Source organism: Salarias fasciatus, chromosome 18, assembly GCF_902148845.1.
Source record: "Salarias fasciatus chromosome 18, fSalaFa1.1, whole genome shotgun sequence".
NCBI classification, from domain to species: Eukaryota; Metazoa; Chordata; class Actinopteri; order Blenniiformes; family Blenniidae; genus Salarias; species Salarias fasciatus.
This window is the reverse complement of record NC_043762.1, coordinates 2,396,167-2,405,709: the sequence shown is the minus strand read 5'-3', so window position 1 is coordinate 2,405,709 and position 9,543 is coordinate 2,396,167. Positions and strand designations below refer to the sequence as shown.

The 9,543-nt window shown below is 46.0% G+C and overlaps 1 pseudogene; it reads right to left on the bottom strand.

Annotated features, from left to right (window-relative positions):
- Positions 1 to 241: 241 nt before the first annotated feature.
- Positions 242 to 7,408, bottom strand: LOC115405387 (ubiquitin carboxyl-terminal hydrolase 17-like; annotated as a pseudogene).
- Positions 7,409 to 9,543: the final 2,135 nt, after the last annotated feature.

Genomic DNA, 9,543 nt, shown 5'->3' with positions numbered 1-9,543 from the left:
GCACACGGACACACTGCGTGGCTGCTACGGAAGCCCACGTACAGCAAGCGCTCGCTCGCTTGCTCTCTCTCTTTCTCTTTCTTTCTTTCTCTATTTCTCTCTTTCTTTTTCTTTCTTTCTCTCTCTCTTTTTCTTTTTCTCTCTTTCTCTCTCTTTCTCTCGCAGCGCCTCTCCTGAGGACGGGAAGAGGTGGATGGAGGGTGATGGGCAGATGAAGCTGCACTCGGTGCAGGTGTCGGCTTTAAGCGGACTTTTTCTTCCTTTTGAAGAAACTGCAGATTCTTTTCCACAGTGTGTTCTTTTTTTTCTGGCGAGCAGCGTCAACCTCCTGCTGCAGAGCGTCCAGCTTCTGGTTCAGCTGGTCCATGGCCTTCCTCTCCTCTGAGATGGCCCGCTGGCTCGCCTCTTTTATCTCCCTGACGGAAGCGAGAAGTTCAGCCCTCGTCTGGCTCTGTTTGGATTTTTCTCTCTTCAGATCCTTTTGAAGCTGGCTTACAGTCCTCTCCAAACTGGACATCATTGCCTTGTGTTGACCCCTCATTTGCTGCATGTCCTCCTTGAACTGTCGTCTCTCCTCCGCCATCTGTTTGACTGTGGTTTCTAACTCCGTTTTTAATTGGAGCACCGTCTCCATGTGTTGTGTGCAGCAGGCGTCGATATCAATGTTTTTCTTCCTCTCAGTCTCCTGGATTGGTTCGAGCTGCGCTGTAGTTTTCCAGTTGTCCCTGTCGGCCTCGTCATTTTTCTCAATATCCAAATCCTTGGCTGAGAGCAGCTGTTGGGCCTGTCTGTCCTGTGTACAGCATCTATACTCCACTTCTGTCCATCTGTGCTGATGGGGACGATACCTGTCACGCTCGTGACTCCTGAGTCTCTTTCTCGATTTCGGTTGACTCCTGTCATTCCTCGGTCCATTCACAGCAACGGTTTCCTCTGAGGACGAACTTATCAGGCTGTCAGCAATCTCTGCCACATGACGCTGCAGCTCTGGCCCTCTGGAGTCAGTGCTGTTGTGGACCGTGTTGTTGGTCGAGTGGTTCGCACCTGTCCTCTCATCAGTGGACTTGATGTAGAAAAGGACGTACGCCTCTTGTTTGAGGACCGTCTCAATGTCACTGATGGACACCTTCTCATCGTCCATATGATACCACTTGCTGTCGCTTGCCTTCACGTAGCAGTAGTAGTGTCCAACACAACTTTTGCGTCCCTGATGAACCAGCACAGCATACAGCTTGTAGCCCAGGGGCTCCCCTTCAGACTCAGACATAAACGGTCTCAAGTCGAGGTTCTCTGGATACTTCACTTTCCTTGTGATTTTTGTTCCATCATAGTGAAATCGCTTGAGTGCGATGGTGAGCACGTTGGACTCCTGGTGTACTGAGAGGCACTTTGTGGCAGTGACCATGTTGTTGCAGTTGGAGCATCTGTAGGCATTCTCACCGCTGAGTTCCTCTGGAGTGACGAATCTTTCCAGAGCTTTGGAGACGCTGGAAACGCCCTCGATATCCAGAGCAATGTCCAGAAAAGGCTCGAAGTTGTCTGAGGTCGCGTTGCAGTTTAAACAATTCACTCTGGACCTCAAGCAGCCGCCAAATATTTGGTGGATTGAACTGGTTTCCGGCTTGTCGCTGTCCAATTGGACTGCAGACGAACAAGAATTCTGCATCGCATTCACCGTGTACCTCAGGAACTCGTGCGCATCTTCCTGGTTTCCAAAACAGAAGTGCTCTGCAATTGTATTGAGCTCTCTGAGGACCCCGGTCGGCACAATGGCGCCACCAGCGTTAATGAACACCTCATCGATGTGGTTTTGAATGATGCGCATCATGCAGAACCCTGACTCTACACATGTTGTGGAGTGCTCGAGCGTCATCATGTAATTAACCAACGGAGGCGTGTAGGTGAGGCATTGCAAGACTGAATTCAGGAAGCATGTGTTTCCTACATTCCGCAGGCCTGCACCAATGCTATGAATCTGGTGTAACTTCATGGCGAGTTAACTTGTGTGGAATAGGATCTCCTGAAAGATGGCAATTCCTTGCTACACAAACTATTTTCTAATTCTGTCTCTGCTTGCAAAAATAAACTCTGGAACAGTTGACTGAGCTGTGCTTAGGGTCTCCTGAGGGATGCCGGCTGCTTGCTTCAAAAACTATCCAAATACTGTCTCTACTCACGAAAATAAACTCTGGAACCGTTGACCGAGCTGTCTTAAGACGAGTGATCACCTCTGTCTGAATGTGAATAAACAAGGGGACATGTGGTGATGATGTCATAGCATCACCCCCTTTCAAGTTCACTGTTGCTAAGCAACCATTAATTGCATCACTGCTTTCAAGTTTTTTTTATGTATGCAGTTCATGATGTAATGCTGTAATAAGATAATTTAATTCAAAATTATCACATTATTATCACAGCATAGCTGAAATGTGCTCAAAAATGTCCATAAAGTAGTTAGGCACACACTGAAATCATTCATTTTATTAAAAAAAAACAAAATAATAAAAATACTTGGTGTACTGTAGATTTTGTTGCCAGAAACATCTAAATAATCAGATGGAAACATCAAACATAGAGCTGTGCAATTCAGATCTCACCTTATGGCCATAAGAGATCCCTCCATCCCTCCATCCCTCCATCCATCCATCCATCTATCTATCTTAACACTGGAGAAACTCGCTCGTTTTTTTGCCACTGCAGCCGTGACATCCGGGAAGATGAACACCCGCTTCCCGTTCCCATTGTAGTGTAGGGGAGATTGCGCACTGGCTTTGCGAAGGATGTCGTTCCCTGGAACATGTTGACACGAGCAATGAGGGCTCGCGGACGCGCCCCCTCCGCAGGTCTCGGCTGCAGAGTGCGGTGTGCCCGGTCGAGAATGGGCTTTTCATCCAGCTGTAATAAGTTCTGCAAAAACGCAGCCACAAACTCGGTCGGACGGAGTCGCTCTTCTCCCTGCGGAACTCCCAGGATCCTGATGTTATTCTGTCGAGACCGACCTTCCAAGTGCTCACATTTTCTAGATAGAGCAGCGAGTTGCTCCTGTTGTTTGCGGACATCGTGCTGCAGGCTGGTTAGCTTCCCATCTTGCTCTCTAGCCGATAGCTCCAGGTCATGAATAGCACTAGAGAAAGCAGTGATCTTCTTCTCCAGAGGTGCCAGGGCCCCGGTGATCTCTCTTTTCACAACGTCAGAGACAATGTCATGAAAGCTATTTATTATGTCTCCATGTATTTCTTCAATCGTCTCCCGCATGCTCGCTAAAAGTGCACGGTTAGCTTCCGGATTAGCTGTAGCCACTACCTCATGGTCAGGTTTGCTTGTCGTGCTCCGAAGCGCCATTCCGTCTGTTTTTTTCATTGTAACGCTGATTACCAGTAACCAAGCGATGGGGTATGTTCATAGGACTCTTTAGGCTCCGGTGAAGAAAAAAGTTGGTGGTGTAAACAATCAAATAAATGTCAGATTCCCGAGGAGCCGCTGGAAAACACGTCCTACGCCATCAGTGCTCCACAGCGCCCCCCCCCCCCGAAGAGTTATAATTATAAGCAGTTTTCATTTTGTAAACCATGACGCTCTCCTAACCGTCCTCTGTCTATAGAGCTATAGGTCTATAGATCGGGTTGCACTGCAGCATGGGAATAAAAAAGATTGAACCTGCAATAAAGCATCTTTATCATCAGAGGTAAACTGGGTTTACTGTAACATTGAATCTCAAAGTGGCGAAATTAAGTCTAAACTCACTAATGTTTTATGTTAAGTCATAGTTCTTGCTCTCTTTGGCAAATAAAAATAATTTGTGAGGAATACTACAAATATGTTTCACACAAGGAAGGCTATGTATATATTTTCTAATGTTTTATTCAAAGCTTATAGAGAATACGGCATGGAAACGTCGCTGTTCAGGTTCAGGTCATTGTCCTGCTTCGACTGGTGGATAAATTCAAGCCGACAATGCTGAGCAGCCCACTCTGCTGCAGGTAGAGGAGGTTATCGTTCTGTTGTTGGTGTGATTCCCCTGTCAAAGAATCACAGGAAGAAACAATGAAAGGGGAAAAGTCCATTTAAAGGTCTGTAGGTTACGGATGGAGATCAGTAGCCACTGGTCAGAAAGCACTAAAGGAGTTAATCAAAGAAGCCTGACGACGAGCCATCCCACGTCTGACCAGTCAACACAACTCCTTATTCTATATGAACACAAACTAAACACTAATATTTCTACAATCTTCTTAAAACTGTAACTTTTTTCAAGTGTCTGTGTGTGTAAGCCTGTTGCAGTTTTGAAGAAAACAGGGAGGACGTTTAACAGACTTCTCTCACCAAAGCACAGAGTTCACGTCTCCCAGATTAAAGAAAGAAGAGTGATTCAGTCCCAGGAGCTGACTGATAAATGTTAAGTTTCTAAACAGCAGCACGACTCATATTTCTGTCTTCTTCAGCACAGTCTGAGCCATTTTCACAGTTTCTGGTTCTCATATCTGTTCTCGGTGTAGAGATGTGATGATTGCTCTGTTTTTGCCTGCAGGTTTATTCCTCAGGAGCTGTCAAACGGGATATGGCTGCTGTCTCTCGTGAATTCTTCTTTACAGTCTTGTTTTTCAATCAGCCTCTGCATGGGGAAAAGCAAGCAGTCACTTTATTGATTATGGAGGTCCGACGCAGGAATTCTTCTTCTCAGCTTTGCAGAGTTTCATGCTGGTATTCGTGGTTCTTTGTTCCTTTGTGAGATTCATTTTTAATGTGTGGACGGTGGAAGTGTCTGGAGTCTGGAGGGGGGGTGCTGGGTTAATCCATTATGTGTGTAAACCACGTGTGAGATTAACATTTTGTCAACATGGGGCAGAAAAAAATCTGACAGATGCATCTATAGAGAAGAAGAGTCATTCTAGGAATTGAGCAGTTTACTGCTGTGGTCCTCATTCAGCAGATCTTTATTTGAAGAGCTATCATGTTAAATGCTGAATGACAGAACGATTGTTCAACTGGAAAAGGACTCGTTTATGCAGTTTCAATTATTTCTCAATAGTAAAGCTGAAAACCTTTAATTCCATCTATGAAACTTTATGTAAATAGTTAAACCTTCAATAATACCACATGCATTTAAACTGTAAATTCATTGTGATTCCAAGAGGAAGTTTGGTAACACTTTATTTGAAGCCCCCCTGTATAACACATTATAAGTACATTTATAAAGTATTATAATGCCATTATAACACATGTAGCTATAGTTATAAACATTCATAGATGATCACAATGCCAGGACCTAACACTAACCCTATGCTGTATAGTGAGTTATAAAGCATTGTGATCATTTATGAGTGTTTATAACTACTTATAAACACTTATAATGTGTTATACCGGGTGCTTCAAGTAAAGTGTTACTGAAAGTTTGATCAAAACTGTGTATTTGTCTTTTGTTTTCCTCACAAGTTGTCACAATCCAGTGAGCATGAGTTCAAATCAAGGGGTAAGAATAACACAAAGTACTTCTGATGATCTTCAAAAGAAAATATCATGATAACTATATAATCTGGGTCCTGAAAGACGTTTATTAATTAAGATTAAGAAGGAGACACATCATCCCATACATGTTGTTATTCAATCTGTTGGCACAAGGGGAAAATAAAAGAAGTCTGAGCATCCCTCTCCACCTCAAACTAATCCTGTTCAAAAACAAACTTCCTTGCCTAACAATGAATGATTCCTTCTACAGCAGGACCACAGCAGTCATGTTGTAGCTGGATGAGATGATTTGTGATTGGAACTAGAAGTGTTTGAGAAGTGACAATAAGTCTTGTTTTCCTGCAGTGGACGAGCTGGACACAGAACCTGCGGCCTGAGGTCTGACTCCTGCTTGCTTCATGATGTTTTCCTTATTTCTACTACGTTCTAAAAGCTGAAAATAATCTGAAGCACTCTGTTGCAGTTCAACAAGAAATCAGAACATTTATTTACAAGTCAGTGAGCAATGAAGAAGATACTCATGTAACGGAGTTGAAAGTGTTATTTTCAATGTTTTTGAATTTATCTCAATGAGTTCTTTTTGTTTCCCACTATTTTGTGAATTTGAATCACTTTTCTGCGCTCTGCTCTGTTTGTACCTCTCGGGCTTCTGTTGCTCCTTCCAGGCTTCCGTAGCTTCTCCCACACAGTTGTAGCAGACCAGCTGTGGGTGAGTTACGGGGTAATTTGCTGCTCTGATGTCTTGTTTTCTCTATATATTTAGCGTTTTATGTTGTAATCTTGGGTGCATATTGTTTACCACCGTGCATTATTTTGATGTCAAGCTGTGCTGTGTTGTTTTAGCCATTTTTAGAGGTTTTATAGATGTTTTTGGCGCGAGCTGTCAGCACATTGAGTTCAGGCAGCGCAGCTCAGGTGTTCATTGTCCTTGTTTGTGTGTTTAGGAGCAGAGTGCAGAGGGAGAGAACAAATTCAACAGGAGAATTTGTGTTTGTTCATTTCTTCTGCAGGTATGTGTTTTATTTCAGGTTTGAAGTTTTATTTCCGTCCAGTCACCCCACCCTGACACACTGTTGGTTGTGGCCACCAGGTGGCATTGGTCTTCACTTTTTTGTTCTTCACAAATTCGTATTGAAAATGTATGTTCTGGATGTGTTATACAGTTGTACAGGACCTGCTGTGGGAGCAGAGTGCAGAGGGGAAAACAATTTCAACAGGAGAATTTATATCTGTTCATTTCTTCTGCAGAATAAAGGCTGAAGAAAAATGCAGCTGCGCTCTACACATCGGTTACACTCAGTCCTCAGCTGGAGGGCAGAAGCAGCAGCAGAATGTTTTCCTGATGCCTCTGAAGAAGCTGTGGATTCTCTTTTTCATGGTTTTAGAGCAGCCAGCTGAGGGTTTGAACATGCTGGCTGCTTCCAGAGATGCAGGAAACTGTTCTGGTTCTGGAGCAACGGGCCTGAAGGAGGAGAAACTCAGTCCAGAAATACTGGTGACCGGACAGAATCAAGCAGACCCAGAGAGTCCAGACAGACACGTCTGAGCTGCTGCCTCGGTCTGCTGCCTCTTCATCCTCTGAAGGGAGGATGAGTCTGGATATTCTGCTGATGGAGCAGATGGATGAAGTGTCACTGCTCGGACTGAGCAGCTGAGGACGTCCAGAGAGTGACACATCTGAGCAGCTGCCTCGGTCTTCTGACTCCTCCGCTCGATGGCTTTCAGCCCGTGAGGTGTTCAGACTGGATGAAGAGTGAGAGTCAGTCAGTGGATCAGAGTCAAGAGAAAAGACGTGAACGTGAGCAGACGTACTGCTGAGAGCTGCCGGACGTGGTGCAGAACGGATGCTGATCCTCTGAGCCCCGTCAAGACGCAGCATCTGCTTCAGGAGGTCCACCAGCAGCCTCCGGTCCTCCAGCTCACCAGGCTCCGTGACTGGATGCATCTGGTTCAGGAAACACAGTCAGGTCAGTGGATCAGCTCCAGATCGTTGATCTGATATGGATCAGTAAAGAAATCCAAGCCGTCAGTAGTGATGAACACCGCAGAGAACATCTACATAAACTAACTCATCCAGACTGCTGGGCGTCTCCAACAGGGCCGATCTCTCCAGGACTGGGATGTCATTGGCTGCCAGGTATTCTTCTGGAGTCTGAGGAAAACAAGCTGCTTTTAGAAGAGCTCCATTAAAAGAATTAAACCAACTTCGACCTGAGAGGAGATGTCGTCCATCACCATCAGTCTCCATGTGGGGCCGTCTGCTGCCTGCTCCTCTTACTGGCTGTAGATCCCTGCCCTCAGGTGGTGTTCCAGAGGCAGACCCAGAACCTGCAGCATGAGGAGAAGAACAATCTAAAAGAGGATCGAGCCAACAATTAAACTCTCCTCCCAAGACTAGATAACGCGTCGAATCGGGTAGAAGTGAAATAAGCTGTTTAAAATAATTTTCATCATCGTAATTAGGGCTGAACGATATATTGCATTTGCGATAATCTCGTGATATTACAAAACGTGATTTGCGCACCGGAAGGTGTGCGATACGACAGTCACGTGACGCTAACTGAAGTCAGAGGGGCGCCGTGCAGACTGCTTGTTAACAAGGTGCCGCTAACTGGAGTAGCTCCCCGAGCCTCGTTTTGCACCATGGCAGCGGCAGACGAGGAGGACACAAGCACCGGACATTAGTCCCGAAAACAAACGGCACTTCCTTGGTATGGAAGCATTTTGGATTTAAAAAAGAAGATGTGGAGCAGCGACACGTCCTCTGTAAAGACGGCCGTGCTCCCGTTGCCACTTCACGGGGCAATACTTCAAACCTGTTCAGCCACCTAAAAAGGTACCACAGAGCCGTGTACGACAGCGTTGTCTCAAATAAACCGAGCACCAGCGCGCAGGGCGAGCAAATCCCACAAGGCAGGGGACGTTGACGGAGTGCTATGAAAGCGTCACCCCTTACGAGCGCAGCTCCAAGCGGCACGCGGATATCACTCGGACGCTAACAGAGTTTATCGCCAAAGACATGATGCCTATTAGCGTGGTGACCAAGCGCGGGTTTATGGCATTGATAAATACCCTGGACAAACGGTACAAGATGCCCTCCCGCACATTTTTTAGCCAGACTGCACTACCGGAGCTGTACAAGAAGTGCAGAGACAAAGTTGTCGCGGAGCTCAAAGCGGTTGAAGTTTTTTTCGACCACGACGGATTTGTGGTCAAGAATCACAGCTGAACCTTACCAAAGCTGACGGTGCATTTATTGATGAAGACTTCAATCTCAAGCTCGCTGCCTGGAAGAGACCTACTTCCCCAGTGACCACACAGGTGAAAATATAGCAGCCGCAGTGAGAGAGGGGCTTTCCAGCTGGGATCTGGATGAAGAGAAACAAGTCTCGATCATGACTAATGACGCAACAAATATGGCGCTCGCTGCTCGGCTGAACGGATGGATGAGGGTCCAGTGTTTCGGGCATCGTTTACATCCTGCCAATGGTAAGTTCCTGCCGTGAGTGCGTGCGTGTGTGCGTGTGTGTGTGTGTGTGTGTGAGAGAGAGAGAGAGAGAAACAGAAAATGCACTCAAAGACGACAGAGTCTCAGGGGCAACAGGATGTGCAGGAAGCTGGTGGGACACTTTTCCCACAGTTGGAAAAGAAGACAGCCCTGACTGAGGCGCAGAGGGAGCTCAGCATCCCTGAGCAGAACCTCATTACAGATTGCCCTACAAGATGGGGATCAAAAGAAAAAAATGATCGCAAGAGCTGGAACAGGCCAAGCCATTCACAGGTGTCTGGTGATAGACATGCACGTTCCCTCATCCCGACCTGGCAGGATACTGAAGTGCTGGAGTCAATCCACAAAGCATTGAGTCCTCTTCAGGAATTCCCAGACGCCCTTTCTGGAGAAGAGTACATAAGCATCTCCTACCTCAAGCCAGTACTCCACCTTTTTGCAACATCAGTCTTGGTTGAAGATGCTGAGGACACCGACTTAACCAAATCCATCAAAACAAAAGTCCTCGAGTATCTCAACGACAAATATGCAGACCCAGATATCCAGGAGCGTTGGATGTTGCCTGTTTCTGG